We start from the raw sequence: 27,211 nt of genomic DNA, 5'->3' as shown, positions 1-27,211 counted from the left end.
TCAATATATTGTGACCACCAACTACTGCTGTGATAGAGTTGCCAAGATTTGTGTGTGTGTCTGTGTGTGTGTGTGTGCATTCCTGCGTGTGTGCGTGCATGCATGAGTGCTGCGTGCACTTGAGTGTGTGTCTGTGAATATATTTTGGTGATCAAAGAATTTTTCCCTCAACATTTTTGCAGGGTGCTTGAATGGGAGTAATGTTTGCCTGTGTCAGTCACTGTGATGCTAGTCTGTGGTTATTGGTCATGAATAGTTTTGATAATCATAACATATGACAGGGATTAATGTTCGAAAAATTGGTTTGGTTTCCGTATCCTGTTTTCTGCAAACAGTGTCACAACACTGGCCAAAGTATATGACATCGTTGAACCATGGATGGATCCAAAGGGGGGAGGGTGGGGTTCAGGGATTTGTACAACCCACCCCCACCCCCACCCCCAAAACAAATGACTTAAAACCACATTGGGTTTGAACCCCCTGAACCCCACACCCTTTCAAAATTCCTGGATCCGCCCATGGTTCAACCATTTATACTGTTAAACTTAGTGGCCTTTTTCCACCAGATGTCTGTACAAATATCATGACAAATTTGCAAAGCAAGATTCATATACCTAACAGCTAAGTTTAGACATTGAGCGTGTTTCACTGATGATAGAACCAATAAGGAAGAATATGCTTACTTACTAAAATACACTACATCTGAATTGGAAACAGGTTAGCATCCCGGATGAATCACTGTTGTTTGATATTGTATTATTTATCATATTATAATTATATGTGTGACCTCTCAGAAATTGATGAAGTAGTTTGGATGATTTTGTGTATGGATTACAGGCATTATAAGCGAGATCACTTTTGTATGGCAGACATTTCATTTACCATACAAATACCACCCTCTGTGAAAGGAATTTGAGTGTTGCTTCAATAAAATGAACCTTGAACAAATGTTGCCATGTCTGTCATAACAGGGTTATAAGACAGAATCTTTGTTGTTTTGATTATGTGAGAAAACATCTCAGGAACAAACGGGTCTTGTGCATTACAATATTTCTACTTTGTCATAAATCAGAAAATAAATACATGAGACATCCTTTTGTTTGTTTTTTTCCCCCAAATCAGGAGCACCTTTAGAATACAGCACCATAACTTCTCTGAGGACGATCTCTGGCGTAGGTCACGTGTCATTAAGACAAGCAACCAGTTTGTGAGAACCCGTCGGACGCGAACCCGCGACCTTCGGATTGTTAGCTCGACAGCTAACCGACTGAGCTACGTCCACACTGTTGCATACTGTGCAAATTTATCGAGTCATTTCTGTGACGTCACGGAAATGAACGGAAAGAGTTGAATAGGTCACGGACAATTACGAATGCTACAGGTAGACTTGGTGTCATGCGATTTTATTCTACGGACATTTGCCGAATGGATCTGATGCCATTTGGCACACTCGTCCCATTCCGTAATCTACAAATTAACATGTGGCGTGGAATGAGCCGATATGCCTCAAACGGAAAAGGGTTGTTGACGTCAGACGTCAGACGTAGATTTCACGGTGCATGCATGAATGACGCGCTTTTATATAAATCTGTGATTTTGTGACAGAAAAGTGATGTAGGGAACACTGTAAGGATAAAATGGATCGCAATAAGGAACGAGGGAGACATATGCATGTGTAGTGACGGCACGAGGGTGAGTTAGCCTTCGAATCATTACTTTACAGAATTTATGTTGCGTGTGAAAGATTAGCCCAAAATCTCTACATTAACCCATTTCATAATGTACTTTTGACGTTTTTGGTTTCCCGTTTTTGTGTGAAAAAAAGTATTAAAATGCAAAAAAAACAAAACAACAAATGGTACTCACGTATTACACCGGACATGTACCTACTATATTGGATTAGGTCCCTAACCCTAACCCTAAACCCCAAACCCTCAGTCCTAACCCTAACCCCTTGAAATAATCCTAATAAATAGAATGCATTGACCGAACCACCGGACATGTACCTACTATATTGCATTAGGTCCCCAACCCCAACCCTAACCCTAAACCCTAACCCTAACCCTAACCCTAATCCTAATCCTAGCCCTAGCCCCAGCCCTAACCCTAATCCCTTGAATTAATCCTAATAAATAGAATGCATTGACAGAACCGGCACAAACACGACTGACGTGTCTAGTGTAATGCATTATTACCGCTTCGAAATAAAAAATACTAATAAAACACTTTTCTATGTAATGGTGCAACTTACTGAATGACAAAAATATATATGTAATTTTAAAAAATTACAAAATACAAAATACACAACACTTAACACCCCAGCAGCCCGTAATACAAATAAATATGAGCGTATTAGTGAAAAAAGAAAAATATTTCAAACTGGTGCTTGCAAAACATTGCGCATCCGCAGGTATACAACTACTGGAAACTCTCAACATCGTTTGCCTTATGCAATGACATAGCTCGTAGAGATGAAACACTAGTGAGCGGAGCTTATAACGCACTCGCTGAGCCAGACAACCGTGTTGCCATGCAGGCGTCATAGGGCATTGTTTCGAGATCTTGCTTTCGAACAAAATCACATTACATTACGTAAAAGGGTATTATGACTTATTTTTAAAGTTTGTGGTGCTGTATTCTAAAGGTAGGCCCCAAATCTTATTACCGATCTTTTAATAGGTATTGTGAGATAGGGGCGGTGGGGTAGCCTAATGGTTAAAGCGTAAGCTCGTCACACCGAAGGCTGGGGTTCAATTCCCCACATGGGTACAATGGTGTGAAGCCAATTCTGGTGTCCCTTGCCATGATATTGTTGGAATATTGCTAAAAGTGGCGTAAAACCCAACTCACTCACTCACTCTGATAATCAGATATGTCATTCTATTGTAATACACCCAACATTTGAGAACAGTTCTTTGTGTCATGGAAAGAAATCATATTCTTGTGGAGTTGAATATTTAAGCCACGTGAAAATAAATATCAAGAAATGTTTTCATGTTCAGCTGATATTGAATGCTTTGGTGATTCCATGGAATCGGCGGTGAGGTAGCCTAGTGGTTAAAGCATTCGCTTGTCATGCTGAAGACCCGGGTTCGATTCCCCACATAGGTACAATGTGTGAAGCCCATTTCTGGTGCCCCTTGCCATGATATTGCTGGAATATTGCTAAAAGCGTAAAACCCAACTCACTCACTATAATGGTGTTCATGCTGAAAGTTTGATCTACCACTTACTTCTCTGGGTGATTAAGCACTAAATAACACTGAAAAGTTGTTGCTGAAATTTCACATAAACCCTGATACATGAGATACCCTTGAGTGAAGAGAGGCTATTTGGCCCTTAAGGTGTTGTGTAATTGAAACGAGCCAGATACCCAGGCACTTCTTGTTGTAGCAATATATAGTTTTGAATGTAAAATTCCATTGCCATTAATCCATACAGACAAATCCCTGCAGAACTTTTAACAGTCACCTCTAAACAGTTATGAGCACTATAAAAGGCCAGGATGTGATTCCTCAATCATGCATGAAATTCTTTCTGAGTGTGACGTCACACTTTAGTGCATGGACGAATCAATTCTGAAACCGAAACATGCAACTCTGCACCCCAGTCTGCACCCAAGCTCTGTGCAGAATAAATTGGCTTCAGACATGTTTTATATTATGTCAAATTGAAGAGAATGATTGTTAATAAATACCAACTTCCAGCTTGACTGGATTAAAAGCTTGAGTTTATCAAAGTCTAGAGTACAATATATACTAGGCACATAAAGAAACTGTGCATACAAAAATTTAAAATCTAAATTTATCAAACCTGTGTAGATACATAAGGATTCAAACTGCACAACGTCATGAGGCCATTGGGATGGTCTGTGGGGGGAATGTCTCAACGACAAGTGGCTGCACATTTCCACTGCCACCGGAACACCATTTCTGCACTGGTGAGATGCTACCAGAACACAAATGACATCATCGATCGGCCATGTTCTGGACGTCCACGTGTAACAACGCCAAGACAGGACATATGGATAAGGGTGACCCATCTTCGCCACAGGTTTCAGACTGCAGTAATGACTGCCCGAACCATCCCAGGACTTTGCCGTATCCACCCCAACACAGTTCGACAACGTTTACGTCATCACAGGATCAGACCACGATATCCCGCCATACGGCCTATCCTGACACAACGTCATCGACAAGCTCGCTGAATGTGGTGCCGAAATCATTTCCGCAGACCCTTGTTTTGGGGGAGAAATGTTGTTTTTTACAGATGAGTCGAGGTTTAACAATTCCCATGGTGATGGACGTCAACGTGCCTATAGACATGTGGGAGAACGTTATGCACAGGCCTGTGTCTTGGAGAGGAATCGCTTTGGTGGTGGTTCCGTGATGATTTGGGGTGGAATAACAGCACGCCAAAGAACTCCTTTGGTGATTGTTCAGGGCAACTTAACTGGTGTGGGCTACAGGGATCAGATTCTTCGACCTGTGGCAATTCCTTTTCTGCAATGTCATGGCCCTGGGTTAACATTCCAACAGGACAATGCCCGCCCGCCATCGGCGCAACACCACAACGTTGACTTACTGCCTTGGCCTGCAAATTCACCGGATCTCTCCCCGATAGAGCATGTTTGGGACGAGATGGATCGCCGTCTACGCCGTCTTCCTCATCTGCCAGATAACGTCCTTGACCTTGCAACAGAACTTGAGAGAATCTGGCGTGACATCCCACAAGCCTTCCTTGCATATTTGATAGGCTCTATGCGTCGTCAATGCACTGCTGGTCTCAATGCTGATGGTGGACATACCTGTTATTGAGCTTGTGACATGGTCGTTTGACCCCTGTCCCGCTTGTGGACTCGTGACATCATTGTGATTGACTTTTCAATTGAAATTCTCCCGACTTGTTATGGTCTCATGATCCCTCCATTAAAGTTTATATGTACCTTTGACATTGTTATCGTACTTATCAACTGGCATAATATATTATGACAATGCACAGTTTCTTTATGTGGCTAGTATAGATAACAATATAGAATTGTGAAACAGTAAAAGTGAGTATTCCTAAAATTTTAAACTTATCCTATCTCATGGTATGCACTTCTCTCTCTTGATTCGACACTGAGTGGAACGGTGTAAACGTTTTTCCTTAGGCCTCTCTTGTCCATCCGCCCATGCACTCCATGCTACCCTCATTATAAGACAGCTTCCTAGCTCTCATGCAAAGCCCACGTGACTATCTCCGAATCATCATTCTCTTTCTTGTCGCACACGAGTGTGGACGTATGTTACTTTGCTCAACGTTTTCGACTTTGTCTACAACATGGGGAAAGTTGACCAACCTAAGAAGAGGAAAAAATGCTCCCGGTGTAATAAAGTGTTCTCTGCGTGTGATCCACATGGCTATTGTGTGGACTGTATGGGACAATGTAAATGGGACTCTCGTTGCGATAAATGCAAGGACCTTACCTTCGAGGCGTTTGGGGACTATACTCGGGCTTGCGCTCGTCGTGTTGCTGACAGAGCTCATTATGCTGCTTCACTTGATGGACCCAGTCCCTCCAAGAAAGGAAAGTTTAAGCGTCCTATGTTATATGCTCGGCGGTCACAGTCTAATCTCTCAAATGAAGAGGATTACATGAGGGCGTCGTCAGATTCTTACTTATCGGAAGATGTTCGGCATTTGTTGGGCTCTCAACATTCCAGCCCGAGTCCTTAGTCTTCGACCACGTCCCGGGTAGTGGTTGTTGAGACTGCTACCACTCCTCAAGATACCTCTACACAGCAGGACCTTCGAACTACGCTCTCTGTCTCTCGTTCACCGGACCAGTTATCTCGGCAACCTGGTTTATCTGTTTCGGACAAGAATCAGCTGATCTCTACACCTGACTGCACACAGCGCATGCGCAGAAGCCGTTCTCGCTCTCGTCGTTCATCCAGTAGTGAGAGAAACCAGTCTACCTCGCCTCACCGCCTGTCAGTGGTTACTTCACCGTCTCCTTCCCATTTGGCGGAAAGAAGTGTGTCTCGTGTCCAGCTACCTCGACCTTCTATTTCGCCGAATCTGCCATATCGAATCACACCTGACCGCTCCCCTCCACCTCGAATTTCGCCGGACTGTCCAACTTCCCTACAATGTTCGCCGAAACGGAAGACTTCACCAGAAGACATGTGGTGAATAGAATTTCGCCGAAACGGCCTTCTTCCAAGCAGTATTCAGCGGAATACCTTTCGCAGGATCATTTGAGTAATTCCTCGAACTCTGTTGGATCCTACAGTCACGCCTCCTCAGCAGGGTCGCGACTTTTACTGAGTTGTCGGGATCAGTCTCCTATTATTATTCGGATTTGTTCACCGGATAAACCTGATCGGTCTACTTCATCGCCGAAACGCCATTCTTCGACTCGTTTGCATTCAACCAAGCACACACCTCCCTCTACACCGTTGAGATCGGTTCTTCGTTCAATGTCACCCTCTCGGAATTCGTATTCTCGTCATCATGGGACTTCCGATATCTCCCCTCCTCGTTCCCGTTTTCCTCAGTGGGTCTCCATTTGTGCATCATCTCCTGGTTCGTCCCCCTCCAGACATAGATATGGTTCTACGGATCGTCGATCTAATCAATGTTCTTCCCAGTTGCGATCTCATCGTGCTGTTACTTCTGATGGGCCTCCTGCCTCCTTGCGTCTTTCTACTTGGATTGTACCGGATTCCTGGACTCCTGCGCAGGACACTACTACTCCCCCAGATTTGGCTGCAATGTTAAGTGCTCTAACTACCGCTTGGAATCAACAACGGGCTTCTCACTCTACGGGGACTGCTCCTTCCCTTGGACCATCTTTTACAGTGCCTAGTCCTGGTGGTCCACCTGATCCCATGTCTCCAGCCCATTCCGTTGTGGATTCCCCAGAGGGAAGTTTGGATTTTGTCGATGAGCCTCAAGTTTTAGCTTGGATAGTGGGAAAACTCCACCTCCCTATGTCTCAGAACCCAGAGGATTTATCTCATTCCTTCTCCATGAGACAACGAGACTTGACATCTAATACCTTCCCACCACGGTCTTGTATTGCTCATGTCACTACCTCCTTGGATCATGCCTTTAAAGTCTTAAACGGATTAAGGATGGCCTATCTTCACCTAGATTTTCGCTACCAGCAGCTCACTCCCATGGTTTTCAGTCCTTGGCTACTACCCCTCCGGTGGATGAGGATGTCCAAACACTTTGTTGGAAGAGGTCTTGTTCAGCTTTTTTAGTTGAAGATAGAGAACTGTCTCATATGGATATAGCTGTTCGTCGTTCCTTTCCCTCAATCAACTGCATCATCTCGGCGGTGGACGCGATTGTGGCGTCAGTGGAACACTCTTTCACCGATCAAGATACTTACATCAGAGGTTGTATGTCTCTTATACTGGACCAGTTTCAGATCGTACTTGACCAGTTGTCTTATTTCCTTGGCTATCTCCTGGCAGTTCGACGTCGCGGCCCACTCAATTTGTCTTCATGGGATGACAGGTTTAAGGCTGTTTGGCTCTTCCATCAACCATGGTCTGCAGAATCCTTATTTAATGGCGTGATTGGAGACGTTTCGACGAAGGTGGATCGGGACACTCAATTTCAAGTTTCGGTGGAATTATTGAAACTCCAGAAGTCTCATCTGCAAAGTTCTATGATACAGAGGAGGCCTCCATGGTTCTCGCCATCTCATCCGGAATTGCGTCAGGGCTTTTGTGGCCATTCGTCCCGAGCTAGAGGTAGCAGGTCCTCCCGTGGTCCTTCTTCCCGACGTCCTCCCAAGTCCGACTCCCGAGCCGTCAAAACAAGGGCACGACTGGGAACTCCCACCTCCAGCCGTCCCCATCTACGTCTCTCCAGTGGGCGGGAGACTAGGGCGGTTCGCTCCCAACTGGACCATACTCGACGATCCGTTCGTGACCGACCTCCTCGCCACAGACTATCACCTTCCAGTCATCGGCCATCCACCGCTGACAGTGCATCCAGTAACCGCAGTTTCCTGGCAGACCAGATCCAGGTTCTTCACTCCGCTATAGGTACGCTCATAGAGAAATGTGCTGTCCAGTCTCTAGGTCCGGCGCCCATCACTCCAATTCTATTCCCCCATCTTTCTGGTACCCAAGAAAAATTCCACAAACCTAAGACTCATTTTCAACATGAAACTTTTCAATGCCAACTATCTCCAGCGCCCATCTCACCTCCAGATGGTGTCGATTGTCTCCGATTCGTCTTCCAAGGGATCCATTATCAATTATCAGTGGCTATTTACCAGGATCACCAAGCCGATCACCAGGTTTCTTCATCTTCACGGAGTTGTGTTCGAAAGTTACATAGACGACTGCATTCAGGCACAGTGAGACCCAGTCGTTCTTCTACGTCACTTGGAGTTCAGTACGAAGTTATTCCGGACACTAGGTTGGTTGTTAAACACTGCAAAGTCGGAACTAATACCGACCCAGAACCTTCAATTCATTGGAGCAACTTTCGACACACACCAAGGCCTGATTTTCGACCCTCAAAACAGGTGGCTGAAGATTCAACGGCTAGTTCCGTTAGCTCTGTCGCAGGCCAGGACCTTACGACAGTGGCAGGAACTGTTGGGACTCTTTGACGTCGGCACAGGCATTGACACGGCAGGGACAATTACAACTGCATCCGTTGCAGCATTTCCTGCATCCGTATCTTGTCTTAGAGAATCTCCAGGAGTTGATTCGTCTTCCCGAACCCTTACGTCCTTTTCTTCAGTGGTGGCTTGTCGAACGGAACGTTTGTTTGATGCCGTTCGTTCCAACACACCACTTGTTCGTCAACGTGTCGCTCACAGGGTGGGGGGCACATTTTCATCATCATCAGATAGCCGGGCTGTGGTCATCCGCAGAACGGGACTTGCACATAAACGAACTCGAGTTCTTGGCGGTGCTTCCTGCCTTTTGACATTGGGCGACAGAACTTCGGGGGTCCTCCCTGCTGTTTAGACAGACAACTCCACGGTCGTCTGGTACATCAACCATCTCGGGTCGACGGGTTCGGCGAACCTTCTTCAGTTGGCGTTTCGTTTCTTCCATCTAATCGACTCCCTCAACATCAATGCTCGAGACAGACACATTCCCGGAGTCAGGAATGTCATTGCACATGCACTCTCCTGCTCCGATCGGCTGTCTCCCACCGAGTGGCAATTGAACCCAAAGTTCTTTCGGGAAATGGTCTTCCCGTTATCAAGGCCCCAAGTCGACCTATTCGCCTCGCTGTTCAACCATCAGCTCCCGCTGTTTGTCTCGCTGATACCAGACCATCTCGTCGCTGCTCTGGCAATTTTGTGGGAGGGACTCAACGCTTACGCCTTTCCACCTCCGACTCTTCACCCAGAGTCATCAAGAAACTCCAAGCGACCAGGCAGATTCTATTGATTTTGGTCGCGCCTTACTGGCGAGTCAGGAGTTGGTTTGTCGATCTCACAGAGGTCGCAGACCTAAATCCAGTTTCTCTCCCCAACCGGGACGACCTACTGTAACACCCTCACTCGGATCGGCGTCATGTCTCCCTTCACACCCTGTCTCTGCACGTTTGGCGCATCTGCAGAAGTCCTTAATCGCCAAGGAGTATTCGCGGAGAGTGGCTATGGCCATCACTTCTGCTCATCGAACATCCACCTGCTCACTTTATGATGAGAAATGGAAATGTTTTGAGTGATATTGCTCGTCCAGAGGCATTACATCTCCTGTTTCTACTTCGCCTCAAATCGTTGCTGAGTTTCTGCGGCATTTGCAGTCGTCTAGGAAGCTCAAGGGCTCCACCTTGGCCACTTACCCTGCTGCAATCAACTCGGTCCTGGCTACCACCACAGGCTCTAAGGTCTCCACGGTTCCTGAGCTTCAGTATTTACTCCGGTCCTTCAAGTTGGCTGATCAGTCTAAGAAGTTTAGACCTCCTGCTTGGGATTTATCTGTGGTGCTACGTCATTTGGCCTCAGCGGACTATGAACCCCTAGCTCTGGAAGACTTTGAGAAGATCTCCTTCAAGACCTTCTTCCTTGTGGCTTTGGCTACAGCTGCTCGGATTCCTGAACTCCACGCTTTGGACGTTAACAAAGTCCAGTTTGAATGGAAAAAGCATGGCAAAGTCTTCCTCGGTCTCTGTTGGGATTCCGTAATGAAGAATCAGTTGCCGGGACAACCCGATCGTACTTTTACCATCGCACCGTTGTCCACGATCCTTGTGCGGCATGACAATGAAGACCTGCAGCTTTGCCCTGTTAGGGCTTTGAAGATTTTTCTTGCTGCCTCTAAAGATCCGATGTCCTCAACATCCAGGGCGGAAGTGTCTCGCACCAATTTATCCTTTTGGATGAGAGCCACCATCCTACGGGCTTACACCTTTGTTGGGTTACCGCCCCCGACAGCTTCCAATCCCCATGAGACACGGGCGTTAGCGTCTACAATGGCTCTTCATAGCAACTGCTCTCTTCACACCATTATGGAAGGATGTTTCTGGCAGTCCGATTCGGTCTTCTCTGCGCACTACCTTCGAGACCTCTCAGTCAAGGATGTCCAAGGCCTGCACCAGTTTGGACCCCTTGTGCTCACACAACAGTTGTCAACGGCCCATCAACGCAGACAGGAAACGGTCCCTCGCAGTTGCTGCTTCCCTGTATTTACTTGAATATAAGTCTGAACTTGCTGTCTGCCTTATGTTTTGATTGCTTATGGGTTAGAACTACTTCACTTAGTTTTATACTAAGACATGGAGATACTACCACCTTGGTGGTTGGAGGAATCTGGATCTCGATTCTGTATCACGATGTCGAAGGGTTCGACATTTCATGTTTCCTGACCTCTACTTTTCGAAGCAGTTATGTCAGTGAAGTGTGTCACTCCCGAATTCCAGTGGATTTCGTTGCGTTCTGACTCCAAAGTTGCCGGGCACATCCTTTGACTAAGCTTATGCAAAGGAGTGAGGGTCAATTTGATGCTGTTCTGGAACTGAACGTTAAAACCTGGAGTTCCCGAGTTGTGCTTCTCTTTCACCCGCCCCTGGTCGGTGTCTGTGGGGGTGTTCTCGAAGCAGGGGCTGGCCCTATTATTGTCAACCAACTTTAAATTATGGGGGTACCTTGGAAATCGTTGCGAAGTGACATCCTTTCTCGCTGAACTGAGTCCTTCTTCGGAGGTTGCGGCCGAACACCACATCGCTCGGGCGCACCCATCTCCCTGGGAGACATTGTGCTTAGTAAGCCAAGGAGTTCAAAAGAACTCAGCACAAGCATAGGAGTTGCGTGCATGGCCTCCCTTGTGCATCGCTCCCTACGGTTGTTTCCAGTCTACACAGCTCCTGCTGTTCGTACTGTCAAGACACAGGGTATCTGCATCCCGCCGTCCGACCGTGTGATAAGTGCATACCGTGTGATAGGACAAGTTTAAAAATTTGAAAATTTTAATATAAATTGTATATTTATACACTTATCCGCCCATCCTCCGTGCTATGCACATTCTCCAGGATGGATATTATCCAGTGGCTTCAAGAATGAGAATGATGATTCGGAGATAGTCACGTGGGCAGCTAGTGGTGCATGCCACATGCTTTGCATGAGAGCTAGGAAGCTGTCTTATAATGAGGGTAGCATGGAGTGCATGGGCGGATGGACAAAAGAGGCCTAAGGAAAAAAGTTTTCATCGTTCCACTCAGTGTCGAATCAAGAGAGAGAAGTGCATACCATGAGATAGGATAAGTATATAAATATACAATTTATATTAAAATTTTCAATATTGTTTGAGATTTTGATATGTTCACCTTTCCTTCAAGTGAATACAAGCTGAAGCACATGATAGACTTTGTGAGGAACCTGCCGTGCAATAATGTCAAGCCTTTGTCCACGGGGGCAGACATCTTGGAAGAGGGCGTGGTCAAGGCAATAGAAGAGGAGGTGGACAGAGTTAATGTGAGTGTTGTGTGTTCCTTCCACCCATTATATCATGAAAACTTCAATACATTGTAAGTGATCACTAAAGCTGTAACAAAACCACTTGCACTCTGTTGTTATGGTTGTAGGTGCATGTTGAAGTGGCGTACGACACATTCCTCTGTTGTTGATGGTTGTAGGTGAATGTTGAAGTGGCGTATGACACATTCCTCTGTTGTTATGGTTGTAGGTGAATGTTGAAGTGGCGTACGACACATTCCTCTGTTGTTGATGGTTGAAGTGAATGTTGAAGTGTCGTACGACACGTTCCTCTGTTGTTGATGGTTGTAGGTGAATGTTGAAGTGGCATACGACACATTCCTGTGTTGTTATGGTTGTAGGTGAATGTTGAAGTGGCGTACGACACATTCCTGTGTTGTAGATGGTTGTAGGTGAATGTTGAAGTGGCATACGACACATTCCTGTGTTGTTATGGTTGTAGGTGAATGTTGAAGTGGTGTACGACACATTCCTGTGTTGTAGATGGTTGTAGGTGAATGTTGAAGTGGCGTACGACACATTCCTCTATTGTTGATGGTTGTAGGTGAATGTTGAAATGCAGTATGACACATTCCTGTGTTGTTGATGGATGTATGTGAATATTGAAGTGGCGTACGACACATTCCTGTGTTGTAGATGGTTGTAGGTGAATGTTGAAGTGGCGTACGACACATTCCTGTGTTGTAGATGGTTGTAGGTGAATGTTGAAGTGGCATACGACACATTCCTCTGTTGATGGATGTATGTGAATGTTGAAGTGGCGTAAGACACATTCCTCTGTTGTTGATGGTTGTAGGTGAATGTTGAAGTTGCGTACGACACATTCCTGTGTTGTTATGTTTGTAGGTGAATGTTGAAGTGGCGTACGACACGTTCCTCTGTTGTTATGGTTGTAGGTGAATGTTGAAGTGGCATAAGACACATTCCTGTGCTGTAGATGGTTGTAGGTGAATGTTGTAGTGGCGTACGACACGTTCCTCTGTTTTTGATGGTTGTAGGTGAATGTTGAAGTGTTGTATGACACATTCCTCTGTTTTTATGGTTGTAGGTGAATGTTGAAGTGGCATACGACACATTCCTGTGTTGTAGATGGTTGTAGGTGAATGTTGAAGTGTTGTATGACACATTCCTGTGTTGTTATGGCTGTTGGTGAATGTTGAAGTGTTGTACGACACATTCCTCTGTTGTTGATGCTCGTAGGTGAATGTTGAAGTGTTGTACGACACATTCCTGTGTTGTTATGGTTGTAGGTGAATGTTGAAGTGGCATACGACACATTTTTCTGTAGTAGATAATTGTTTAAGTCTGTCTTTTTCTTTCAGGAGGAAAACAGGAGAAACAGAAGAAAGTCAAGATGCAAGTGAAACCTCATTTGTTGTTCAGAGTAAGTATAAGTGACTTAATGTGATGCTAATAATCTGGAACCAAATGGTCATTTATTTTTCCTTATCCTGATTCATGCTTATTTCTTGTCTCCCTTTCCTTCCGAATGCTAGTGGAACACTTGAATACCCTTTTGAAGCTCCCTTAAAAAAAACGGACGTAAAATCACTCACCAGGTGTTATCTCCCTTCCCAAGGTTTTGGCGGGAAATGGCGCCACCTGTCACCATGCTCCTCACTCTCTCCTTCTTCGCCCGAGTGACGGTTGTGAGAGCGCCTGTGTCCCCTATAAGGCACTATATCCTTGTCTAATTTAGGCTGTTACTAAATTAGCTGTATAAGGCTTTAGGAATCGTTTACCAACAATATGGTTTGAAATTATTTGTCAATTTTGTCTTATTTTTCACATTTTTACGTGAGTGTTCAGATTGTTTACAAGTTGATGAAATCTTATATTCTTTGTAGGTACAGATTGTCTGCTGCTGATCCACACATATTATGTCCTAACTGCAAGCCTGCGTGTTCTTTCAGCATTCGCTGTTTGTTGTGTTTTCACCTGTCCGATTTTGAATTTAATAAATATTCATATTATCTGTTTAGACGTGCAAGGGACAAATCCAGATGAATTTTACAAGACATGTCTAAACCGGCTAAGCTTGCAGAGGACCGTCAGTTGGTGTCTGCGCAGATCACCATTCCAGTGGTCTACCGGGGTCGTCAACGGAGGATGTTGCTGTCTTAGACATCAACTCTGGCTCGAGGAAGAGATCGTTTACATCTTATAATTTCTCATCGCAGTCCAAGAAGACTAAGGCATCACATTCCCAGAGGAAGAAGTCTACTGTATCTAAGACTTCGCCGAAGTCTCCTTACGGGGCAAATCAGAAGTCAAGGTTCTCTCCAGCTGATTTCGTCCCCCTTGAGGAAGTAGATGTCTACGATGAACCTCCCATCCTCATCCCTGAGATCACGACTAAGAAGAAGGCATCTTCTACCGTGACGTCTGCAGCCATCTCTACGGCAGACAACACATCAACGCAGACATCGGGTTTTGAGAGAGGTACTACGGCCTTTGAAAGGAAGCCTCATCACTCACAGAACTTCTACCTGGGCTCCTTTATGCAGCAATTCACCCAGCAGATGTTGGACCTAATGGAACAACGGTTCGCACAGGAGAGAGCTGCGACGAAGACGCTGTCAACGATGAACCTGCGTGAAAGACAACTGATCAGCGCTTCACGTCCCGTGGAAACTAACAACCTATGAAGCCTGCACGATGATTCCAGCATGTCTACGATGTCTGCACGAAGGTCCGACGAACCTACCACCGCTAACAGATGCTAACAGTCATCACGAACCTACACGCAAAAGTTTGTCATCAAGGAGAAGAGAATCTACACCTGCTCGAAGGCTTAGAGATTCGTCACAAGACACCAACCCTCGTCAAAGCCTCTCACCTACGCGCAGATTTTCCCGAAGACATTCACGAACATTTTCATCTCCACGTAGATCTCCACGACAGCGTTCTCGAACGCATTCGCGAACGTATGGATCACCACGACGTTCTCCACACAGGTCCCCATACAGATCTCCACACAGGTCGCCACGTAGATCTTCTCACAGATCTTCTTACAGATCGCCGCGTATGGACGACTCTATACGACGTCAATCCTCAGAGCATGAGACTGCTAAATCGGAAGACGACGGCGGCGTTATCTTCTCCGACTCAGAGATCAAGTCCTGGATGGCCAATGACCTGGAACTTGCATCACCCTCCAAGGAGAACAATGAAGCACACTTGTATCTGATGTTGAATGATGATGTAGACATTCTTACGCTGCTACCCATTGATCAGGTCTCAGACGTACCAGACAACCTCAGAACAGCCTTTAAGAAGGCAACCAAGTTCCAGACTCTGAGTATTCCGTCTTTCAATGCAAAGAAGTTCTCTCTACACCATATGGAACCCTTCCTGAAGGCCCCAGAGAAAGACGAGAACTAATAAATCATCAACGACTCTCGGACAAAATCTTACAAGATAGACGACAAAAACTTGGCACAATTCGACACAATGACCAGACGAACCTTTTTCGGCTTAGCCAGATCAAGAGCTGTCAACGAGACCCTTATAGCGAAGTTTAGAAACTCAACTTCAGAGGAAGATCGGATGATCTATTCAGCGCTACTCACACAGAAAAAGGCCATCAGTTCATGTCTGAACACATAGCTTCCATTTCGGTGGGATTGACGCTGTCAAGAAGGCAAGGCCTCCTATCTTCCAGCACTTGGAGCGAGAAATTTACCAAGACACTTTACAGAGCCCCATGGTCAGCGCCATCCATCTTCGCAGGTGAAATTGATGAGGTCGCCAAAGAAGTCTCTAAAGACTTGCGAGAGAAGTAATGATGATCAAGTCTATTGATACACTGGCCAGCGTTATACGCCAGACGTCCCAACGCTATTCCGGCAAATCAAAGTTTGCAGGCATACAGAGAGCAAGGGAAAAGCAATTTTGCAACACTAAAGGAAGCAAGGATTCTTTTCATCGCCCATCCGGAACTCCAAGGGGTAACCTGGGAAGAGGCCGACCCTTTAGAGGTGCCAGATATACTAGACGATGAAGAACTGGTTCGGAACGACTGGAGTCTTCCACCCCCAGCCGTTCCAATACAACCTTCACAAGTGGGTGGATGTCTACAACACTATTGCAAGAATTGGGGAATTCTTCAAGACAACTTCGTATCTCAGATCCTACGCAAAGGTTACAGGATACAGCTACAAGCAGTTCCACCAGTAACAATCAATCCACAGACCCACAACTACGCTGTAGACCAGAAGGGAAATCTGCTAGAAGCCATCACATCTCTACTAGAGAAGGAGGCAATCGAACAGATAAACCAGAAGTGCGTCACACCCGGTTTTTACTACCCAATTTTTCTTGTTCCAAAGAAAAACTCCAAAGAAAAATTCCCACTCATCTTCAACATGAGGAAATTCAACAAAGATTATCTACTAAAACCCGAAAAGTTCAAAATGATACATCTGCCTCAACTGCGACATCTCATACGTCCGTTAGATTACCTCGCCAGCATAGACTTACAGGATGCATACTTACACATCCCGATCCATCCGGAATCAAGGAGATATCTACAATTCCTCTTCAACGGACGTCATTTCAAATGGAAGGTCCTGCCATTTGGAATATCGTCCGTCCCCTGGTTGTTTACTCGAGTGACAAAGCCCTTCAGTATATACCTACATCATCGAGTGTTTTACCTAGACTACGGGATTCAAGCTCAGCAAGAATCCAGTCAACTCAGGCTACAACTGAAATTTTTCCTTATCCTGACTCATGTATTATTGCTTGTCTCCTTCCCTTCCCGAACGTTAGTGGAACACTTGTGTCTCCTTTTTGAAGCTCCCTTTCAAAAGAGCAGACGTAAAATCACCACTCACCATGAGTTATGTCCCTCTGGTTTTGGCAGGAAAACAGCGCCACCTGTCTGTCTTCCCACGCTTCACTCTCTCCTTCTTCGCCCTAGTAGACGGTTGGGAGAGCGCCTGTATCTCCAATACGGCACTATATCCTTTGTTTAATTAGTTATTGCCCTATAAGTTACCTTTATAAGGGAGTATTCTTCTACAATATGGTTTGAAAATTATTCATGTTTTTTTACGTGATTGTTCAGTTGTTTACATTTCATGAAAACCTTTTTTCGTTGTAGGTTATCTGCTGCAGACCCGCATTTACTGTGCCCAGTTGCACAACAATATGTACTTCCAGCTCTCGCTGTAACTTATGTCAGCAATTAACACAAATTCAATTATTATTTCTCTGTACTTAGGTGTGCTAAGGATAAATCCAGACGACTTTTGCAAGTCATGGATAAACCGGCTGAGTCCCTCAAGAGCTGTCTATCGTTGTCAGACGACATACTTCCATCCAGTGACCTGCCGGAGGCGTCCTCTGACATGGGCGTGGGATGATGTCCGCCATTACATGGACAACTCCTCAACCCATACGAAGAAGAGGCCATCTTCAACGCAGAAGAAGCCTTACACCCCTAAGACTTCAAGCAGCTCAACGGGGAGTTCTTCGCAGATTACGAGGACCTTTTTCAGCCGAAATCGTTCCGATGGAAGAGAGAGGCCTTATGATGAGCCGCTGTTGATCATCCCAGAGATACAGCATAAGAAAGGAAGCAGGCCTCAGCAATGGTAACGTCAGCAGCCCTATGTACGCAGTTCGAGTTACCTTCTACACTGACAGCAGAGATCCATGAGGCACAGCGATCCTTGGACCATATCGCTACCATCTCAGATACGACATCTCTACAATCGTCGCAGACATTCAACCTCGGGGCCTTAATGCAGCAATTCTCTCAACAGATGATGGAGATGATGGAGAAGCGATTCGCGCAGGAAAGAGCCTCGCATGATTGACAGCCAGGCGGCTCTCATGCTCAAGTCATCAACCTCAGAGAGGATCCAGACCTGCACGAACGACCCCATACTGATGATACATCTGAGAGGCCCACCAGAGAATCTAGCTCTAGGACTAAGAGCAGATCTACGCTACATGACGTCAGCAAATCTGCGCGCAGGACGGCACGCTCTTCAGAACCAATGAGATCGTCATCAGATGATGAGGCTAATGAAGAACCTTCACGCAGGCTACCCACTTCGCAGAGAAAGAAACCTACACCACCTAGAAGGTTGAGAGAGACGTCTCGGGACTCAGACCCTCAAACAAAATCTCTCACCTGCGCGAAGGTCATCTGAATTATCTTCTACAGCGTCAACAACAAGATCGTCACGGGAGTCACCACTTAGGAATACATTGTTAAGTGACCTGCCCGAGGCGTCTTCAGAAGATGGGCGTGGGATGAGGTCCGCCATTACGTCGAAGAAAATATCTTCTACGTCGAACAACTCCTCAACCCATACGAAGAAGAAGAGGCCATCTTCATCGCAGAAGAAGCCTTAGGGGTGTAAGAGATCAACTGGAAGCTCTTCACAGACTATACGGACCTTCTCTGCCGAGATCGTCCCGATGGAAGAAATAGGCTTGTACGTAGAACCGCCTATCCTTATCTAAGAAGAAGACACAGGCCTCAGCAACGGTAACGTCAGCAACATTATCGACGCAGTCTGAGTTACCTTCTACACTGGCAGCAGGGACCCATGATGTACAGTGATCCCTGGACCATATCGCTTTCCTCTCAGATGCGTCATCAACCGAGACATTCAACCCCGGGACCTTTATGCAGCAATTCTCCCAACAGATGATGGACCTGATGGAGAAGCGGTTCGCGCAGTACCTTGCATGATGATCAGGCAGCCGCCTCTCATGCTCAACTAATGCTGCACGAAGGACTCCGCACCGGTGGTGCATCTGAGATATCTACAAGAGGTTCTAGCTCTAAGAGCAGACCTACCCTTCACGACGTCAACGAACCTGTGCGAAGGAAGGGACATTCATCCCACCAAAATAGATCGTCATCTGATGATGAAGCTAAATGAAGAGCCTTTGCGCAGGCTACCTACATCACAGAGAGGCTTACACCTCCAAGTAAATACAGAGAACTGTCTCAGGACTGAGACCCTCAACAAATCTCTCACCTGCGCGAAGGTCGTCAGATAGATCATCAAGAATGTCACCACATAGGAATATATTGCCTTCGCAAAGGCAACCCCCGACACGTAGACGCTCACCTCCACGCAGGTCGCCATACAGATCTCTTCTTAGAACTACACATAGTTCTACGTACTCATCTCCACACAGATTGCCATGCAGATCTCCATGCAGGGAGGATACTCAACGATCATATCCAACTGGACTTGATACAGAGGACGATGGCGGAATCAAAGAGAATGAAGCATTCACGTACCTAATGAAGGACGATGATGTACACACAATCACCTTACCTCAATTGACCCGGTCTTGGACGTACCTGAGGACGTTGACGCAGCCTTCAGGAAGGCAACAAAGTTCCAGTCTCCAAAGATCCCACAGTTCAACGCAAAAAGCCGCAACACTCTCAGATGCGTCACTACATCTGCAGTCGTCGCAGACCTTCAACACGGGTATTTTTTATGCAGCAAATGATGGACCTAATGGACGGTTCGCGCAAGCCTAAAGGACGAAGCTGCGGGAGGTAATCGGCATGAAGAAATGTGTGAAGAATCAAGCACTTGACAGTCATGCTCTGCAGTTTCAACGATTAATATAGACAACCTTGGCCATCCCACTTCACCCTCAGACCTTGATCTTCGTTGTGAGCCTATACGAAGGAACTCTTCAGCATGGAGGGAGAAATCTTTGTCTGCGTAAAGACAGAGGGACACGTGTAGTTGTCCGAATTCATCACCTGCGCAGATCTTCAGACTGAATCCATGACGGGATTCACATTGTTGAGAAATTTTAGATAGATATATCTACATCAGAAGATAATAACGGGACTAACTGCACTCCTTGGTGCTAACAACCTACACCTTCTCAAAGGTTAGAGATTTATCTGAAGAATCCAGGAGGGACTCATGTCCATACAGAGATCTTCAATTGCGTACAGATCTTCAGGTATTCACATTGGCGTGGTTCAGCACTGCCTTGCTGAGGCGATGAAATTACAAGTCAACTCTACAAGGACCTGTGTGTTTCAACACAAAGAGGGTATTTTACGACACTTCATTGAGATCGATGAATGCAGTCTACAGGTGGCAGGGCTGAGCAGGTGTGGACGTCAGCTGATCATCTGTATAAAAAAGACGACTGCATTATCTTCAGGACTGAAGTAACAGTCACAGCAGCCAGGAAACAGCCTACCTACATCGGTATTACGCAGCGAAATCTTTGCGCGTTTACCAATCAACCCTCTATACACGTGGTCACTCGTGTAACTCCGGAAGGCTACGGACAAGACCGAGTGTTGATAACATATCAACGACTGCCAAAGATTCTACAAGGACCTTTTTCTGCTACACCGGTGACGTCACATCGCGGGAAGCTAAAGGAATAAAAATGCTTAATTTTGATTGGTCCATGAGATACAACGCCCTGCACAGAAGTCGGACGTAGTTCACATGTCAGGGAATTGTTTACAAGTAACAACAAACTTTCAACGAGGGAAGAAGGCCCCAATTACAGTCCAGTTAGACGGGAACTACGTGATTTGACTGCCTTCACGGGATAAGAGACTTTTCCTGTCAGCATTGAAGACGGTTCATCAGGAGAATTGCAGCAACATATGTTTGACGGACTTTTGGTTACGGCAGCCAGTCTACCTTACATAGGCTTCACAATGATGGCAGTCACAGAGTCGGACATTGCTTCGCTGCTCTTACGGACATGGCAAGGGTTTCCTGATGGTTGGATCTAGATACAAGTCATTGTATCTCAAGCACTACTCTCTCCATTATTACTACGAAGTTGGCAGAGCCTTCTCAGTCCTCAAGTCGGACAGATCCACGAACATGGGCAACAGATGCTCTAACCATCTCTTTGGAAGGACTAAACGCTTACGCGTTCCCGCCACCAGCTCTAATACCAAAAGTGTTGCAGAAATTCATGCAGACGAGGAACCTGCAACTGATTTTGATCGAGCCTTACTAGCCAGCGAGAATGTGGTTCCCCATTCTCATACAAGAACTAGGACCGCCTCAACTGCAACTACCAGAGTGGACGAACTTGCTAGTACATCCACACACAAAGCAAGCACACGGCAACCCACAGGTGTTCCGGCTCTGCGTGGAAGCGTATCAAGGGGTGCTTGAATAAGAGAGGATATTCCGCCAGAGGGCCGAAAGCAGTCACGCTAGCCTTACGCCAAGTCAACCGCAACAATACGGCGACAAATGGCAAGCTTGAGACCTACGCCTTGAAAACAGGCTTCACAGCCATAAAAGCACACCCTCAAGTGGCAGACTATCTTTGTCACCTAAGACAAACGAAGCGGTTGAAAGGGTCAACACTCGCAACATACCTAGCGGCATTGAGCTCAGTTATCACTATGAGGACCAGTGTAAAACTGACTAAGGTACCAGAGTTACTGGCCTTACTACGCTCTTTTAAACTGGAGGACCAACAACAGAGATTTAAAGCTCCGGCGTGGGACCTCAACATAGTTCTACGGCATCTCATCAGTGAAGCTTATGAACCATTAGATAGGACTCTATTCCTGATCGCCTTAGCAACAGCAGCAAGGATGTCGGAAATACATGCTCAAGACTTTGAGAGGACACGATTTGACGAAAATCGAAACATCGTGCATATGGGACTGAGATGGGACTTTATAGCAAAGAATCAACTGCCAGGTCAACCGGACAGACAATTCCACATCCCAGCACTATCATCAGTCCTTGGGCCACAGGATACACAGGACCTATCCTTTTGCCCAGTAAACGCAGTGAAAGTCTACCTACAAAGGTCTAGAACCAGAAGACGAAAATTCAAGCGTCTTTTCATCCCTATATCGACAGCGACACAGACGGAGATCTCTCGCACTACGATATCAATATGGATGAGAACTGTCATACTACGGGCCTACAAAGCAGCAAGACTTGATCCTCCAAAGCCTCAATCCACATGAAGTTAGAGCTCTGGCGTCAACACTCGCTCTACATGGGAATTGCTCTAGCACGACGATAATGGAGGGCTGCTTCTGGAAATCGGACATGGTGTTTGCCAACCACTACCTGAGAGACATCGCCACCAAGATGTCTCTGGCATTCACCATTTTGGCCCACTTGTAGCACAACAATTGACAGTTCCACAAAGGCGCTGAGACGGAGTCTCGCCCTTTTATCACATGACTTGCAAAAGCCTACACTCAGGAGAGTTACAGCTTTAGAGTCCATATGCAAGTCTAAGACAGACTAGCCTAAGTGATAAGACCCAGTACTTGTAAGGACGTACTCGTACATAAAAAGGGTCGCTTCTCCACTGATGCTTGCATCAAGAGATGGAGTTGCAAAATCCACATAATAATGTTAACAGAAGCAAGGACCAAAAGTGAACAATTGTGGTCCCCCAGAGAAGGCTGGAAGTAAAGGGTTACAACAGCAGCAGGGCCTAGCAGTAATAGAAGTGCTACCAGGAAGTTCCCATAGGGGGTTATGCAAGACGTAAATCACTAATTGGAATCCAGAAGTGGCTTGTCCCACCACCAGATCCGACGGATTCTACAAGCAATAATACATGAGTCAGGATAAGGAAAAATATGTAATTTTCTGACTAAAATTGATATTTTATACTTATCCTGACTCATGAGGTAAGCCCTCCCAACCTCCTCACTAGGCACTTTGGATTTCCCTGTTAATCGAAGTGTTGGGCTAACTATTCGGAGAGAGTGAAGCGTGGGAAGACAGGTGGCGCTGTTTTACCGCCAAAACCAGAGGGACATAACTCATGGTGAGTGGTGATTTTACGTCTGCTCTTTTGAAAGGGAGCTTCAAAAAGGAGATACAAGTGTTCCACTAACGTTTGGGAAGCAATAATACATGAGTCAGGATAAGTATAAAATATCAATTTTACTCAGAAAATTACATTTTTACCATCAGACTGCTCACACAACTAGGATGGCTAGTGAATTTGATCAAGTCGGAACTAGAGCCTACTCAGGATCTACAATTCCTAGGAATACGGCTCATCACAGCAGAGAACCGCATATTCGTGCCAAAGGTCCGTTGGGTCAAGATACAACAAATGATATCTCAAGTACTACTCTCTCCGTTACCACTACGAGAATGGCAGAGCCTATTAGGTCTCCTCATGTCAGCTCAAGACATGACGCGCATGAGGGCTACAATTGCGCCCTCTACAAATGTTTGTGAACGCTCATCTAAACAGTCTGGACCCCTTCAGACTACCAGACACACTAAAACCATATCTCCTATGGTGGACTCTGAAGTCGAATGTTTGCGAAGGAACCTACTTAGTAGAGCCGGAATGCAACAGGCACCTTTACGTAGATGCATCACTTCAAGGATGGGGAGCACACCTCGAGAACGAAGTGGCAGCCGGGAAATGGTCGAAACAAGAAATGACTCTGCATATCAACATGCTAGAGATGAAAGCAGCAATAAATGCCTTACTACACTGGTCCAGCATACTACGAAACACGAAATTGATGATCTACACGGACAATTCAACAGTGGCGTTCTACATAAACAGACAAGGATCAACAAGATTTTACAATCTGCTAGGCCTCAGCTTTCTTCTCTTCAACATAATAGACGAGTTGAACGTTTATGTAAAGGCATGCCACATTCCAGGGGCCGTAAATGAGATAGCAGACGCTCTATCACGACCGGAACAACCATCTCCAACAGAATGGATGTTACATCCGGAAGCATTCAGGTGCATAATACAGACGATAGGTTCTCCACTCATAGATCTATTCGCCACACGATTCAACAATCAACTGGCAACATTCGTCTCTCCAATTCCTGATCCACAAGCATGGGCGACAAATGCTCTAAGCATCTCTTGGGAAGGACTAAACGCTTACGCGTTTCCGCCCCCAACCCTAATACCACAAGTATTGCGGAAAATCACGCAGACGAACCTGCAACTGATTTTGGTCGCGCCCTTTTGGTCGGTGAGAACGTGGCTTCCTGTTCTCATACAAGAACTCGGACAACCAAAACTGAAACTCCCAGAGTGGCCGAACCTGTTAATACATCCTAACACCAAGCAAGCTCACAAGAACCCCAAGTTGTTCCACCTACACGCGTGGAGTGTATCAAAGCTTGCTTGACTAAAAGAGGATACTCCGCCAGAGCAGCGAAAGCAGTTACACTAGCTTTACGCAAATCTACCAGTACCTTGTATAACTACAAGTGGCAGAGTTTTGAGAAATACGCCTTGAGAAAAGGCTTCACAGTGATGAAAGCAATACATCCTCAAGTGGCGGAATATCTTTGTCATCTCAGACAAATAAAACATTTAAAAGGTTCAACGCTATCTACATACCTAGCGGCCCTCAGCTCAGTAATCACCATGAAATCAGGTGTTAAACTGACTAAAGTACCAGAAATACTGGCCTTACTACGATCCTTCAAGTTGGAAGATCAACTTAGGATCTTAATGTAGTTTTACAGCATCTCACCAGTGATGCTTATGAACCACTAGACAGGACATCCTATGAGTTTCTTAGACAGAAAACTCTCTTCCTGATCGCCTTGGCAACAGCAGCACGGATGTCAGAAATACATGCTCTGAACTTTGAACGTATACGGTTTGATGCACATCACAGTATCGTTCATCTGGGATTTCTTAGCTAAGAATCAATTGCCAGGTCAACCCGACAGACAATTCCACATCCCAGCTTTATCATCAATCCTTGGGCCACAGGATATTCAGGACCTATCCTTATGCCCAGTCAGAGCACTGAAAATCTATTTGCAAAGATCTAAAATCTGGAGACGAAAATTCAAACGACTTTTCATCCCTATATTGGCGGAGACACCCACATTGATCTCACGCACTACAATATCAATCTGGATGAGAGCAATCATCCTAAGAGCCTACAAGGCAGCAGGACTTGAGCCTCCACGAGCCTCCAATCTTCATGAAGTTAGAGCATTAGCATCTAAGCTCGTCTTACATGGAAACTGCTCAATATCTACTATAATGGAAGGATGCTTTTGGAAATCGGAGTCAGTGTTTGTGAACCACTACCTCAGAGACATCACTACCGAGGACGTCTCCGGCATCCACCAGTTTGGGCCTATTGTTGTAGCACAACAACTGACAGTTCCGCTAAGGCGCTGAGATGGATCTTGGAAGAGATAGAGCCTAGAGTCCATTTACACATCTAGAACAGACTAGTATCAATATAGACCCTGTACTTGTAGGATTACTCGTACATTTAAGGGTAGCCTCTCCACTTGATACGATGATCAAGAGTTGGCGTCACCTAAATCCACACATATGTCTACTGAAGACAGATCTGATAAGTTGTGGTCCCCCCAAATTCATCAGAGAAGGCTAGGATATGGATCAGCAGCAGGAGCAGTGCCTTCAGAAGTTCCCATGGGGGGTATATAGGACGTAAATTCATCAGTAGGAATCCAGAAGTGGCTTGACCCACCACTGTTTCTGACGGATTCTACAAGCAATAAGCAAGAGTACGGATAAGGAAACATGTAATTTTCTGATTAAAATTGATATTTTATACTTATCCTGACTCAGGAGGTGAGCCCTCCCAACCTCCCCTCAAGGCACTCTGGATTTCCCTGTAAATCCGTGTGTCGGGCTATGTATGTATTACGGAGAGAGTGAGGAACAGGTGGCGCCGTTTCCCGCCAAAACCTTGGGAAGGGAGATAACACCTGGTGAGTGATTTTACGTCCACTTTTTTTAAGGGAGCTTCAAAAGGGGATTCAAGTGATCCACTAGCATTCGGAAGGAAAGGGAGACGAGCAATAAGCATGAATCAGGATAAGAAAAATATATAAATTTTAATCAGAAAATTACATTTCCGAGCAAGACATTGTCATAAATGTTTTGTGTGTTAGTGAGAAGTTCCCAGTGTGATCACAATGATCATAAACATCTTGATTGTTATATGTTAGAAAGTGCTGGTTCCAATGTTGATCGCTGGATTGTCAGGTCCAGACATGATTATTTTCAGGCTGCTGTAGTATAGCTGGAATACTGCGAAGTGAGCCATGCACAACATACATGCACGCAGACACTTTTCAGTCGTACAAAAGTATTTGGAATCAGTTTCATGCTCAGATGTGTTTTTAGCCCCTCATCAACCAAGGCCCCTTGGTGCCGGACCAGACTGCCACCTACTGGCTGTACGACCGGGTGGTAGCTGTGAAGCTGGGATACCCCGTCCCCCTTGGATTGCGGGGAACGGTCGTCAGCATCCACCCTGATGAGAAGGAGAGCGACACGCTGTATGATGTGAATTTATCGGAGGAATCAATGTCAGGTAGGCTGCAGGAGCATTGTGTGTTGGTTAAACCATGACGTTTAGGCTAGGGGAAGGCTTCAGTTTTAGGAGGGCAATTTAGCGTGCACCTACGGGGGTGCTAGTAGCTCAGCTGTCTTCAGAACCACATTTTGCTGTGCAGAGTAACTTCCCACCTTCCATTCCACATATCTTAGTGCTACAGTGAATGTTAGCTTATTGTGAATTATGGGAGTTATGGTCACCTAAGTGAAAAGATCACTCTGTGGAATGTGGCCATTGACAGGTAACTCAGGTACTTGGGTCAGGTGCGTCCTGAGTATTACGTAGGTACCAACAAGACTACCTGTAACCATGTTAATCATATATATTGTTTAATGACAATAACAATAAAACTCTGTGGTTACCAGTTTCCTTTGTTGGTATTTCTTTCTGACAATGCATACCAAAGATATAGATTCATTCAACTTCAGTACATACATCAGGTCATTTATCTGTGTTTTAAAAATGTTCTTGCCATTTGTCTTAATCTGTGTTTTAAATGTTCTTGCCAATTCTGTCTTAATCAGACTTTTTGTACCCAACCCTTATGCCCTATAGCAGGTCTCAGGTAGAGCGGGATAATAAAGGGGTGGGGTGGGGGATATCCAGGACCCGGTTGTATCAAACTTTAATGAAGCATTAACGTGCCATTAAACGTTCATTAACTAATGTATCATTAAATTCTGTTGTAGTAACGTTATAATGATGCTCTGTTGTCATTAGTGCGTCATTAACTTAATGAAGGTCCTGGGGTATCATTAGAACGTCATTAAACTTCCTGGAAAAGTGAACATTGTGCCAGAATTTCGTTTGCTCCGCACTGCATCTACCTACAGCTATAAAATTACTCAGGAATGTAAAGTATTAAATGTCGTATCACATGGTATAAACTCAGT

The 27,211-nt window shown here is 45.5% G+C and overlaps 1 protein-coding gene across 1 annotated transcript in view; it reads left to right on the top strand.

The window, feature by feature from the left end:
- The window catches only part of LOC124287458 (probable serine/threonine-protein kinase fhkB), a 41,001-nt gene that overhangs the window by 6,375 nt on the left and 7,415 nt on the right, over positions 1-27,211 (top strand). Inside the window, exons 2-4 of the mRNA XM_046724010.1 lie at positions 11,812-11,947; positions 13,291-13,352; positions 26,105-26,294. The gene's annotated coding sequence lies outside the window, so the exon portion shown is untranslated. The remainder of the gene's footprint in view (positions 1-11,811; positions 11,948-13,290; positions 13,353-26,104; positions 26,295-27,211) is intronic.

Source organism: Haliotis rubra, unplaced genomic scaffold (genome assembly GCF_003918875.1).
Source record: "Haliotis rubra isolate DU_JTF1 unplaced genomic scaffold, ASM391887v1 Scf400, whole genome shotgun sequence".
NCBI classification, from domain to species: domain Eukaryota; kingdom Metazoa; phylum Mollusca; class Gastropoda; order Lepetellida; family Haliotidae; genus Haliotis; species Haliotis rubra.
This window is presented reverse-complemented; position numbering and strand designations above follow the sequence as displayed.